This window comes from Octodon degus, unplaced genomic scaffold (genome assembly GCF_000260255.1).
Source record: "Octodon degus isolate 3935 unplaced genomic scaffold, OctDeg1.0 scaffold00261, whole genome shotgun sequence".
NCBI classification, from domain to species: domain Eukaryota; kingdom Metazoa; phylum Chordata; class Mammalia; order Rodentia; family Octodontidae; genus Octodon; species Octodon degus.
In genome coordinates this window covers 1,675,129-1,687,484 of record NW_004524837.1, presented here as the reverse complement: position 1 = coordinate 1,687,484, position 12,356 = coordinate 1,675,129, and the positions used below count along the sequence as shown (strand labels likewise).

At 40.2% G+C, this 12,356-nt stretch overlaps 1 non-coding gene and 2 pseudogenes across 1 annotated transcript; all 3 read right to left on the bottom strand.

Annotated features, from left to right (window-relative positions):
- Positions 1 to 5,916: 5,916 nt before the first annotated feature.
- Positions 5,917 to 6,177, bottom strand: LOC101585433 (annotated as a pseudogene).
- Positions 6,178 to 9,357: 3,180 nt separating this feature from the next.
- On the bottom strand, positions 9,358 to 10,693 carry LOC101585038 (annotated as a pseudogene).
- A 554-nt stretch (positions 10,694 to 11,247) lies between these two features.
- LOC111814053 lies at positions 11,248 to 11,354 on the bottom strand. Its single transcript, XR_002819128.1, has one exon. It is a non-coding gene; the product is annotated as a U6 spliceosomal RNA (small nuclear RNA).
- Positions 11,355 to 12,356: the final 1,002 nt, after the last annotated feature.

Below are 12,356 nucleotides of genomic sequence, written 5' to 3'. Positions count from 1 at the left end.
ATCTGGCCGTTCTACCCTTATTGAGATGGATTAATTGGAAAAATTAGATGTCAGTACTATTTAATTTACCTTTTAATGTTTTTTTTTTTTTTTTTTTGTGGCAGAACTGGGGATTGAACTCAGGCCCTGATGCTTGCCAGGGAAGCACTTATTCCACTGAGCCATCTCCCCAGCCCCCCTTTTAATGTTTTTTAAATTAATTTATTTGATACAGGGTCTCAGTACACAGTTCAGACTTCTAGTGATCCTCCTGTCTCAGCCTCCCCAGCACTGAGACTACAGGCATGTGCCCTCATGCCCCAGTTTCAGGGCCTTGGGGCCAGCATGGCATGTAGTACCAGGGATAGAATTTGGGTCCTTGCACTTGCCAGGCAGGCACAAAGTCTTTCACTTTTTCAATTTTGAGGCTACAAAAGGTAGAGTCCTGCTGCTTCTTGTGATGCCCTCATCCCATCTTTTCTAGTCTCCTTTCTTCTAAGAAATGAAGATCTGTGCTCTATCTTTGTAGTTCACAATTTTATTGGAGCTTTCCTTATGGACAAATTCAAAATGTTTTAAATAATTTTGGTGGCCTCTGCTTTTACTTTTCAACACAGATCTGATAAAAGCTCTCAAACATAACCTTGCCACTGCCTCAACATTACGTTGTCTTGAAATTTCCTCTTCAAGATTAATTAGAGGGCCAAGCAGTGTGAAACGTAATCTTACTCTCAGGCAAAGACTTAGGAAAGAGCAAAATGCAGAAAAAGTTTCTGCCAAACCATAGCACACATTATCTTAGAACCAATGCAGTCCTTCCCAGAAGAAAACTCCCACACCTGCTCTTTACTGGAATGATTTTATCAGCCTTCTGGTCTTCTGCACTCTGACCAGAATCTCCAATACAGTGTAGCCTAAGTAATTTGAGGTCTACTATTTCATTCAGCACCTCTGAACTTTTCCAAGCTTCTTCCCACAAGCCATTCCCAAAGTCTCCTGAGCTATCTGGTTCAGTATAGTCATGGCTATGACCCCACTTCTGGTACCAAATTCTGTCTTATGTTTCTCTTGTCTTTGGGTGTATAGACAAAAATACCTATACACTCAAAGTTAAAGAGGCAGAGGTTTACTTATCTCACAGTTTGTAGAGGTTCAATCCATAGTTGGCTGAGTCCAAGACAGTGACACATGGTGGTGGGAAGGTCAAAGAATAGATCAGTTCATGGTGCCCACAAAGTAGCAAAAGCAACAAGAGACCTTAACAGCATTTTCTGGCCCTTTTATGATCTATCTAGGCTACCAGAATTAGAGCTGTGCCAAACCAGTCAGTAGACCAATTTTAGTAATCACATATCCTTAATCCCACAAATCAATCACAAACTAGGACAAGCTACCTCTGCAAAATCTCTATCTATGACTATATGAGGCATTGAGGGGACATCTAAATATAAGTCATAACATCAAGGATCTAGAGCAGAGAGTTTTCCTCACATTTCTGTCTTTGGGTCAACCCAAAGTATGAGTTGAGCTGAGACTTCTATCTGATATACCTGTGTCCTTTCCTGGGCTGGCCAGGGCTTCCTGTCACAGGATACCCTCTGAGGGCACCATGGTTTAGTATTTTTGCTCAGAGCTCCACAGAGTCATTTCTGACAAAGTGTATTGGTTTGAACTGTCTCAGCCCAACCATATTCAGGATGATGAAATATAAGCCTCATTTCTTCCTGAAATGAGGTAAACAATCTGTGCTCTTATTTCAAAACTGATGCAGGGACAGCCCTTCCTCTCCTCCACTACCCAGATCAGTTATTGTGTGGACCGCTCTTGATCTCAGCTTACCCTAGAGTACCAGCTCTTCATATTTACACTCTGAATGAAAATGCTCCTGACACTTACCTCCCTGCAAGTCTCAAGATTCACATGTTATTTTAAATCTTCCCAACAAGCAGAATTTCCTTCCCTAGATAATGGACTATGTAACCCAATTTAAGTGAGGTCACTTGAAGGTGATTTATCTTACTAAGGGAAGCTTTCTCTTCCCTAAATATGGCATCATTTAACTTCTCTGACCCCCATAAGTGCCTTAGGAATTGAAGGGGCACACACAAAATACCCACCACTGATGGTTCTCAGAAGACTTCATGGAAACTTTTATCAAACTAAGATTTTGAAGAAATTAAAAATATACTTTGAATACAAATACAAATTAAGCACAGGTCAAATACTTGATCATTAATGTGGAGAATACTAAGATGCTAAAGTTAGCTCAGAAATATCCTGAGAAACTATTTTATGAGGAAAGAAGAGGAATGAAATTGCTAGTTGTGAAACTGGCTAATGTCCCAACAGGGAAACAAAAATAATATTTAGAGTTATATTTTCTGTAAGATATAAATAATTTGGAAACAATTTTTTTCCACCATGACAAAACTCTAAGTTAGTATGTAAGCCAATGGAGTCTGAGCCATACTCAAGAATATATATTAAATCAGACACGTTCCCCTGAGGTACCAGTTTCTGTGAAGGTGACCTACAAATCACTGAAGGTGAGTCTGAGTCAGAAAAAGTCACAGTTATTTGGTAATAATTTGAACATGTCTTTTGCCCTTTTGTAGTGTTGACATTTAGACTAATGGTGGGTACAGCTGCAGGGACTGGGCACCACCGTCATGGCAGCAGTCATTGCCTGCTTCACTACTCATTAACAGGAAGATGAGTCAACTCTACATACCAAGGCCCTTTGTGGGAGTTCTAAAATTATTGACTTCATAAATCTTGACCTTTATGTACACATCTTAAATATTCTGTGAGATAAAATTGCACTAAGAATTTTACTGCACATCAAAGTGCCCTGTTGTCTCCCCTGGAAGCACTCAGATGGCTGAACTATCAGCTCAGTGCCTCCTTATTTGGAAAAACAGCTGATGGATGGACTGATTACTCAGGTATCAGGACTTAGAAGATTTTTTTTTTTAAGATGAATGCAATTTTAGTGAAAACAAGTGACAATCATTTGTTGAGGGTGATAAAATTGGAATTTTCTAAAGAAAACAGTACAAAGAGCTGATCACACATCTCAGTTCTTTGTGTCTTTGACGAAAGAATTCAGACAAGACATGAGACAGTCCTAAAGGGGCCAGGCAGAGTCTAATCAGAGTAATGGGGCTGCAGAGAAACAGAATACATTTTCAAGGCAGTTGCACAAAATTAAGGCTTAGGCTACAGTTACATAATTGAATGGATTTTCAGGGGATACTATTTTCTTTTTTCAAGGTCATTGTTCTTTTCAAGAAAATAGGGGTGTTTTGACAAGTGTCACAGCAAAGAAGCTTTGTGTTTACCAGCTAGGTTAAATGTCTCTGCTTCGTTTTTGTTATCGTTTGTGTCTAGTTGTTCCTCAAACCCCAAAGCCTCGCAGTCATGGGGCAACTTCTGGAGTTTGTGATAGATTCGTAATCCAAAACTGGGATTATGGGTGTGAGTACCTAGGCAGACACTGCACACAAATGTAAGGAAGAGAGGAGAGGCTTACTAGAGGCCACAGCTGCTGCCCCTTTATCTTTTCTCTGTGTTCTTTGACACCTCAATGAACCTGCCACTCTTCTTTGGAGGCAGCTGAGTATGGACTGAAATCTCCACTAACTGTGAGCTAAGTAAACCTTTTCTTCCTTTATTTTGGGTGTCAGGTATTTGTCCCAGCAATGGGAGAAGAGTAACTGAGACAGTTTCTTTTGAGACTTTCCCCAATATCTCATTCATGTTCTGGATTTTTGTGCAGGTCCTAAAATTTATCAGTATGCTAAGAGGAGGTTATAACTGCTTGGATTTTGGTGTGAGAGCATAAGTTTAGCACAATTTGCATGCTTATAATCCCAGTACTCTAAGAGGTTGAGGCAAGAGGATTGCCTTTCTCAGTGACAAAGAACACTAAGTTTTGTATGTTAATTTTGTATTTTGATATATTGCCAAATTTGGTTATTTATTCTAAGAGTCTTTTGGTAGGATTTTTTTTTTTTTTTGCCATTTTCTATGTAGAGGATCATGTCACTGCAAATAATGATAACTGCCTGTCGAGAATAAGCCACAAGACTCAAAGTGTAGGTGCTGGAAAGAATGCACTCAGACATGGGACAAGAGATCTTGACAAGGCAAATCTTTTACTCCTGCAGAAGGGTGCAAGCATAAAATTGTCCATTTATTCTTAATGCAGGAGAAGCAGTTGACCTTCTTCCCACTGATTAGGTTGAAAGTTCACAATCAATCCCAATTGGCTAGTTTAAGCAGCACAAGGGGAGGATCTGAGAAATTAGTGAGGGGAAGGAAGAGTAGGGGCCCAGAGGGTATGGGGAACAGAAAGTCTCTGGTATGGAGCTATCTTTGGTCTTTAACCTTGTTTTTAGAATTTAAACTGATCAGGAATTTCTTGAAACTTATAGGAGGTTGTGGAGGGCAGCGTGGGGTAGACCAGAGTCTAGAATAAGGACACTCCATTATATCCTCTGATAGAAAAGACAAGGTTGCACTTTCTCATGTGCCTTTTAGTTCTTTTCCTTCCATGTTTGTTTTTGCTAGTATTTTAAGTACTATGTTGAACAGGAGTGGTGACAGTAGACATCTTTGTTTTGTTCCTGATTTTAGAGGGAAAATTTTCAATATGTTTGTCATAAATGGCTGTTATGAGATTGAGTTATGGTCCTCCAATACTTATTTTCTTCAGTGTTTATTTATGAGTGGATGTTGAAGTTTATCAAAAGCCTTTACTGAATCTATGGAGTTGATCATATGATTTTTGTCCTTTTTTTGTTTATGTGATATATTACATTTCTTGATTTCTGTATGTTGAACCACCCTTGCATCTTTGGGATGAATCCTGCTTGGCCTTGATAAATGATTTTCTTGATGATTTGTTGCATTCTGCTTGGCAGTATCTTGTTGAGGATTCTTGTATCTATATGCATTGAAGGAAATGGTATATAGCTCTCTTTCTTGCTTGGATCAGTCTGGTGTTCGAATAAGAGTAAGAGATGCTAGCTTTCAGGAACGACTTTGGGAATTGTCTCAATCTCATTGATTTCTCCTCCGATCTCTACAATTTCCTTCCTTGCACTAGCTAGCTTTGAGTTTGGGCTGTTCTTCATTGTCTATGAACTTGTCGTGAATCCTTAAGTGACCTTGGATTCACTCTGGTTTTGTGATATGGGCCTCTCACAGCTATAGGTTTTCCTTTTAAAATTGCTTTCCGTGATTCCCATAGGCTTTGGTATATTGTATGGGCATTATTATTTAATTCTACTAACTGTCCTCTCTCTTTATTTTTTAGTTTCTTTCTTTCTTTTTTTCTGGGGCTGGGGATCAAACCCAGGACTCTGTGCATAGAAGGCAAGAGCTCTGCCACTGTGCCCCATCCCCAATCCCTCTTGTTTCTTACTTGATTTCTTTTATAACTTATTTATTATTCAAGAGTACATTTTAAGTTTCTATATGCTTGCACAATTTCTTTTTTTCATGTTTCAAAAGCATTTTTATTACTCTAAATCAGTGGTGGCAAACCTATGTCATGTGTACTACTGCAGTGGGCTGCTTTATCATTGAAAGCTCTAAAAAGTCTGTGATCACTGCTCTGAACTACTTAAGCGTACACTTCAGCAGCATTAAGTACATTCACTCTGCAACCATCACCACCATCTATTTTCAGAACTTTTTCATTGCAGCAAACTGAAACTCTGACCGGAATTGCCCCTTCTCCCAAGACCTGGCAACCACCACTTCACTCTTTACAGCTTTGGACTCAGTTTCTCTGTAATAAAAGAGGGGGTGCTGCTCACCACCTTACTGCATATATGTGACTGAGTTTATTACAGAGAAGGGTAACAAAATGAGTTTCAAGGGAGAAGACATGGAGACACAAACTGGATGTGAACCTCCTAACCACAGGCTTCAGCAGCCCTGCCATGGATGTGGATGATTTTTTCTCATCAAGTTGATCTTTCGAGCCATTTCCATATTGTAGATCAGCTGGCAGGTTTCATAGCTTTCCTGCTGGCAGTGGAAGCAAGGCTTTTCATAATATCTTCATTGCTTAATTTCCTCACTAAGCCCATCCATCGTGAGGATTCTGTTTAGTGTCCTGTATGCACCTTCCACGTTTTCATCTTGTACCATCACAGTCCTGACAATGAACTTCAGATGTTTTGCCATTATCTTGGATTTAAGTCTTCACTCTGCAGAACCATCTGCCATTCCTCCCCAGCCTGGGATCCAGCTCCTTCTGTTTGCACAATTTCTATTGTTACTTTTCTTATTAATTTTTAGTTTGTTGCTCTATGATCCAATGATATGCGTGGGATAACTTCTGGGGGTTTTGCAATTACCTAAACATGGCTTAAGGGCCAGCCAGACAGCTCAGCAGATTAAAGTGCCTGCTTAGGTGGGCACAGGAATCGGGTTTGATCCCAGTGTCCCATTCTGGTCCCACTCCCAGGGCAGCAATTGAGACTGGGTGTGTTGGCCCACATTTGTAATCCCAGCTCTTGGGAGGCTGAAAACAGGAGGATCACTATGAGTCCAATCTGTGTAGTAAGATTCTGTAGACCCTGTACTAAATACATTTAAAAAAAGCATAGCTTATTGGCTAGTGTCATGTTTGGTGAGGGTAGATGTTATCTACTTAGGGTTTATAAACTTTATACCAATAAAAATTTTAGATTTGAGACAGGGTCTTGCTATGTAGTCCGGGCTGCTCTTGAATTTACTATGTGATTCAGTCTGGCCTTGAACTTGTGTCAATATTCCTGCCTCAGCCTCCCAAGTACTGGGGTTATAGACATGCACCACTATAACCAGCTGAGATACAAGTGTATTTATTATTTATTTATTTATTTATTTATTTATTTATTTGGTACAGGTTCTTGCTGCCACAGTTCAGACTCCAGTGATCCTCCTGTCTCAGCCTCCCCAGTGTTGGGAGTATAGACGTGTGCCACTACATCTGGTTTCAATGGCCTGCAAGGTGTGCCCAGGTTTCAGGGGCCAGCACAGCATGCAGTACCGGGGATTGAACCCAGGTCCTTGAACTTGTCAAGCAGGTGCTTAGACCACCAAGCTATGAGATACAGGTTTAAAAGGAGAATCAAAGTCACTTTATTTGTGAAGAGAGAAATGAGGAGATGGACAACTACTTTGTTGGGGTAAGGTAGGGAGGATGGAGCCTGTGCTTGATAGTCTTTGTTGTTAGCCTTTTATTTTATATAGGAAGAAACTCCCATCTTTGGGAGTTGTTATACTGAATTGGCTATTTTAGACTCTAAAACTCCTGACTTAGCTACTGTCCCTTTTCATTGCTTACATGTAGATTCTTGCATGAGCTCCTTTTGGTCTTCTTTCTTTTGTTAAGGTGATATCCCTGAGATATAAACAGAGCATAAATTTAAAGTACAGTTAGAAATTAATAAAAAGGGGCCGGGGAGATAGCTCAGTAGAATAAGTGCTTTCCTGGCAAGCACAAGGGCCTGAGTTCAATCCCTGGTTCCACCAAAAAATAAATAAATAAATAAATAATGATAATAATAAAGAGAAAATAAACAAATAAATAATTAATAGAGAGCTACTTGTACATTTTGGTCCATTGGTATGGTGAGAGAATAATAAAAAATATGTATGTATTTATATATAGGTGGGAGAGCATCCAGGTGTGAATACATATGTTATATACTGAGTCTTCTACAATAGAGCTCCTTCACCACTTTGTTTCTTTTGTCCTTGACTAGAAACAGTGAGGCAAATTGGGGCCCTGGGACTGACACAAGCCAGGCTAACAGTCACCTTTCTCTACTTTTCTTACTTGCTTGCTAGCAGGGATTTAACTCCTGCTCTTCACCAGAAACCTCACTAGTCTTGACTTGCCCTGCCTTCAACTTTCCATACAGCTAGTGATATATTTTGTAGAAAGTTACTCGTGTTGTTAAGTAGAATACATAACCTGTTGTTCAGTGGAACACTCCAGATATCTATTAAGTCCTTTGTTCAGTGGCTCTGTTCAACTCTAGTATTTTTTTTTTGGGGGGGGGCTAGTTGATCTATTTGCATTTTTTTAAAATATTTTTGTGCAGGGTCTACAGGGTCTCACTACAAAGATTGGACTCATACTGATCCTCCTGTGTTCAGCTTCCCAATGTTGGGATTATAGATGCACGCCACCACACCCAGTCTCAATTGCTGTCTCAGCAAGCTCTGGGGGCGGGGCTGGCATGGCAGGCCAGGGATTGAACCCTGGTCCCTGTGTCTGCCTAAGCAGGTGCTCTAACCCACTAAGCTATCTGGCTGGCCCTCTAGTTTATCTATTTATGATAGTGGGATATTGAGGTTCCATACTATGATTGTATTTATGTTTATCTGATCTCTTACATCCAGTAGTACCTCTTTCCTGAGGTTGGATGTACCATTATGTGTATATATGTATATATATATATATATATATATATATATATTGTTATTATTTCCTGTTGAAGTTTTCTCTTAACCCGTATGTAGTAACCTTTGTATCTTCTGATCAGTTTTGATTTGAAGTCCACTTTGTCTGAATATAAAAACTTATACCTGTTTTTATATTTTCTTGGGGCAGGGGTCCTATTGTGTCAAATGTTGTTTCCTATGCTTTGTGTGAAATTAAATTCCATCCTGTGAATTTCTTTTTACATTAAATGTGTTTCTTTCTTGTATCTAGCATAAAGTTGGACTTTGTTTCTTCATGCACTCGGTCGATCTGTGTCTTTCGATAAGAAATAGAGATCATTCACATTGGGAGTCATTATTGATAGCTCTTAACTTATTCCTATCATCACATCATTCTTATATTGCTTATTTGTTTCTTTCCTTTCTGGTTAACTGCTCACTTACCTGGTGTATTCTTTCTATTATACCTTTTGTCATTTTTAGCTTCATTTTCTCTTTTTGGGATGTCGTTAACAATTTGTTGGAGCCGGGGAGATGGCTCAGTGGAATAAGTGCTTCCCTGGCAAGTGCAAGGGTCTGAGTTCAATCCCCAGTTCCGCAAAACAAAACAAAACAACCAAAAACAATTTGTTATAGAGCTGGCTTTGTGGTCATGAATTTCTTTCTCTTTCTCTTTCTTTCTTTTCTTTCTTTCTTTCTTTCTTCTTCTTTTTTTTTTTAATTTAGGCAGGGAACACTTTTTTTTTCAGACCCTTTCAGAGCATGGACAATTTGAGTCTGTGACAAAGCATTTATGTTTTAAAGCATACATCAGTAATTGAATGAGAGTGTACACTGATACATGTGAATTAACTGATCAGACCACAACTTTTCAATGTTTTAAAACAGAATAAGTTTCCCTGTAAAAGCAGAACCTTTGTGACATTTTTAGTATTCTTCTCCTTCCTCACCCTCTCATTCCACAGAATCCACACCAACCTTCATAATCCTTCTTAAGAGCAGCCATGTCCTCCCAGGCCTCAGAAAACTCCCCTTCCTCTGTCCCTTCACCCACATACCAGTAAACAAAGGCATGCTTGTTGTACATCAGATCAAACTTGTGGTCCAGGCAAGCCCAGGCCTCAGCAATAGCTGTAGTGTTGCTCAGCAGGCACACAGCCCACTGTACCTTAGCCAGGTCTCCAGGCACCACAATGGGAGGCTGGTAATTAATGCGCACCTTGAAGCCAGTGGGACACCAGTCCACAAACTGGATGGTACACTTAATCTTGATGGTGGTAATGGCAGCAATGACATCTTTGGGGACCATATCACCATGGTACAACAGGCAGCAAGGCATGTATTTACCATGGTGAGGGTCACATTTCACCATCTGGTTGGCTGGCTCAAAGCAGGCATTGGTGATCTCTGCTACAGAAAGCTATTCATGATAGACTTTCTCAGCAGAGATGACAGGGGCATATGTGGCCAGAGGGAAGTGGATACAGGGATAGGGCACCCGGATGGTCTGGAATTCTGTCAGATCCACATTTGGGGCTCCATCAGACTGAGGGAAGCAGTGATGGAAGACACAATTTGACCTATCAACCTATTCAGGTTAGTGTATGTGGGACACTCAATATCGAGGTTTCTACGACAGATGTAATAGATGCTCTCATTGTCTACCATGGAGCCACAATCAAAGTGCTCCAGGGTGGTGAGGATAGAGTTGTAGGGCTCTACTATAGCTATAGAGACCTGGGCAACTGGGAAAATGGAGAACTCCAGCTTGGAATTCTTGCCATACTCAATGGAGAGATGTTCCATCAGCAGGGAGGTAAAGCCAGAGCCAGTGCACCTGCCAAAGCTGTGGAAAACCAGAAAGCCCTGCAGACCTGTGAACTGGTCAGCCAGTTTCTGAATTCAGTCCAAGATGAGATCAATGATCTCCTTCAATAATGCAGTGCCCACATGCATAGTTGTTGGCAGCATCTTCCTTGCCTGTGATGAGCTACTCAGGGTGGAAGAGCTGGCATTAGGTATCAGTATGCACTTCACTGATGACTGTGGGTTCCAGGTCTACAAACACTGCTCTAGACACGCGTTTGCCAGCACCAGCCTTGCTGAAGAAGGTACTGAAGGAGTCATATCCGCCCTCAAGGGTCTTGTCACTTGGCATCTGACCATCAGGCTAGATGTCATATTCCAGGCAGTAGAGTTCCCAGCAGGCATTGCCAATCTGGACACCAGCCTATTCAACGTGGACAGAGATGCACTCATGCATGGCTGCTGCTTCTTGATCAATGAGTGGATGGAGATGAGAGAAGAGGTGGCTGCTTCTTACAGCACAACTCTTAGGTGGTTGATGTAAGAGAACCTGCCATGACTTTCTTTAGGTTTTCTCTATCATGAAAATATTTCATTTCTCTATCAATTTTGAGTGACAGTTTTGAAGCCTATACTAGCCTGGCTTCAAGATTGTTTTCTTGTAGAGTTTGTAATACGTTACTCCAAGATCTTCTGGCCTTTAAAGTTTGTGTTGAGAAGTCTGTTGTAAATCTAATGGGTTTATCTTTCTAAGTAATTTGCTGTAACTTGTTTTCTCTAGTAGCTTTTAAGATTCTGATCTTGTGTTGGATTTCTGGGATTTTTACTATGATGTGTTATGAAGAGGTTCTTTTCTGATAATGGCTATACACTTTTGCTACGATTTCAATGAGCAGTTTTTTTTACTTATATGTTATGTTCTGATTTTTCACCAATTCCAATTAATCATGAATAAGTCTTTGAGTCATCTAGCAGCTGTTGGATTAATTTTCAAATTCTCTTGTTTTTTTTTTTAATATGGAACGCTTCACGAATTTGCGTGTCATCCTTGCGCAGGGGCCAAGCTAATCTTCTCTGTATCATTCCAATTTTAGTATATGTGCTGCTGAAGCGAGCACAAATTCTCTTGTTTTTAAAGTGTCTCTCAATAATTGATCATTGACAATTCTAGTTCTGATATTCTATTCTCATATTAGTCATTTCTGATACCCTATTGTCCATAGGTTATTTAATCTCCTAAATTTATTTTGGGGGCCTTTCTATGAATTCTAATTCTTTTCTATGTTATCATCTTTTGCATCATTTTGTTTAACTCAGATACCTTTTTATTAATGTCTTCTGTAGATGTGTTGATCATTATATTAGATCTAAATTATTTTTATATTTTTTGAGCTTGCCAATCACCTTATTTTATTGTATTATTTTTTAAAGACAGCATCTTGATTTGTATCCCAGGCTGGTCTTAAACTCCCTGTGTAACCTGGGCTAGCCTTAAAACTGTGGTAATCCTCTTGCCTCAGCCTCCTGAGTGCTGGAATTATAAGCATGTGCTACCAGGCCTGGCCCAAGCACACTACAGATTTGTTATCTCACCTGTTATCCTTTCAGGTAATTCAACTGTGTGGCTTCCAAGTTCCTCCCCTTCAATGTCCAATGGGTCTACTTTGGAGGAGTTAGTAGTGTTTGCCTCATTTTCATTTTGTTACTTTGTAGTCACACATTTTTCTACATTTTTGTTCATTTTGTGTGCTTGCAGGTGAATTATGCTGGGCAGATTTGTTGCTAGTATGGAGACCTCTTTAGTTAATGTCTGCTCTTTAGCAATGCCCTCTTGGTATGGCTAACTACTGGCCTTCCTCTCTGTCCCAGGATCCAGTCCTACACATTTATTTGGGAGGGGTGGCCTTGGCATGTTTAGCCCATGCCCAGTTCTGTGGTAATGGGCTGTAGGACCGTTACTGACTGAAAGGCAATCTAGATAGAGGCATCCAGCATGGTCCCTCCAAACTGAGAACTTAGGCAGACCTGGGGCAGCTGTGGCATCCTGAGGGAACCTTACTGACCTACACCCAACCAATCTCCCACTACTTCTTTTTTTTTCTTTTTTTTTTTCTTTTTTT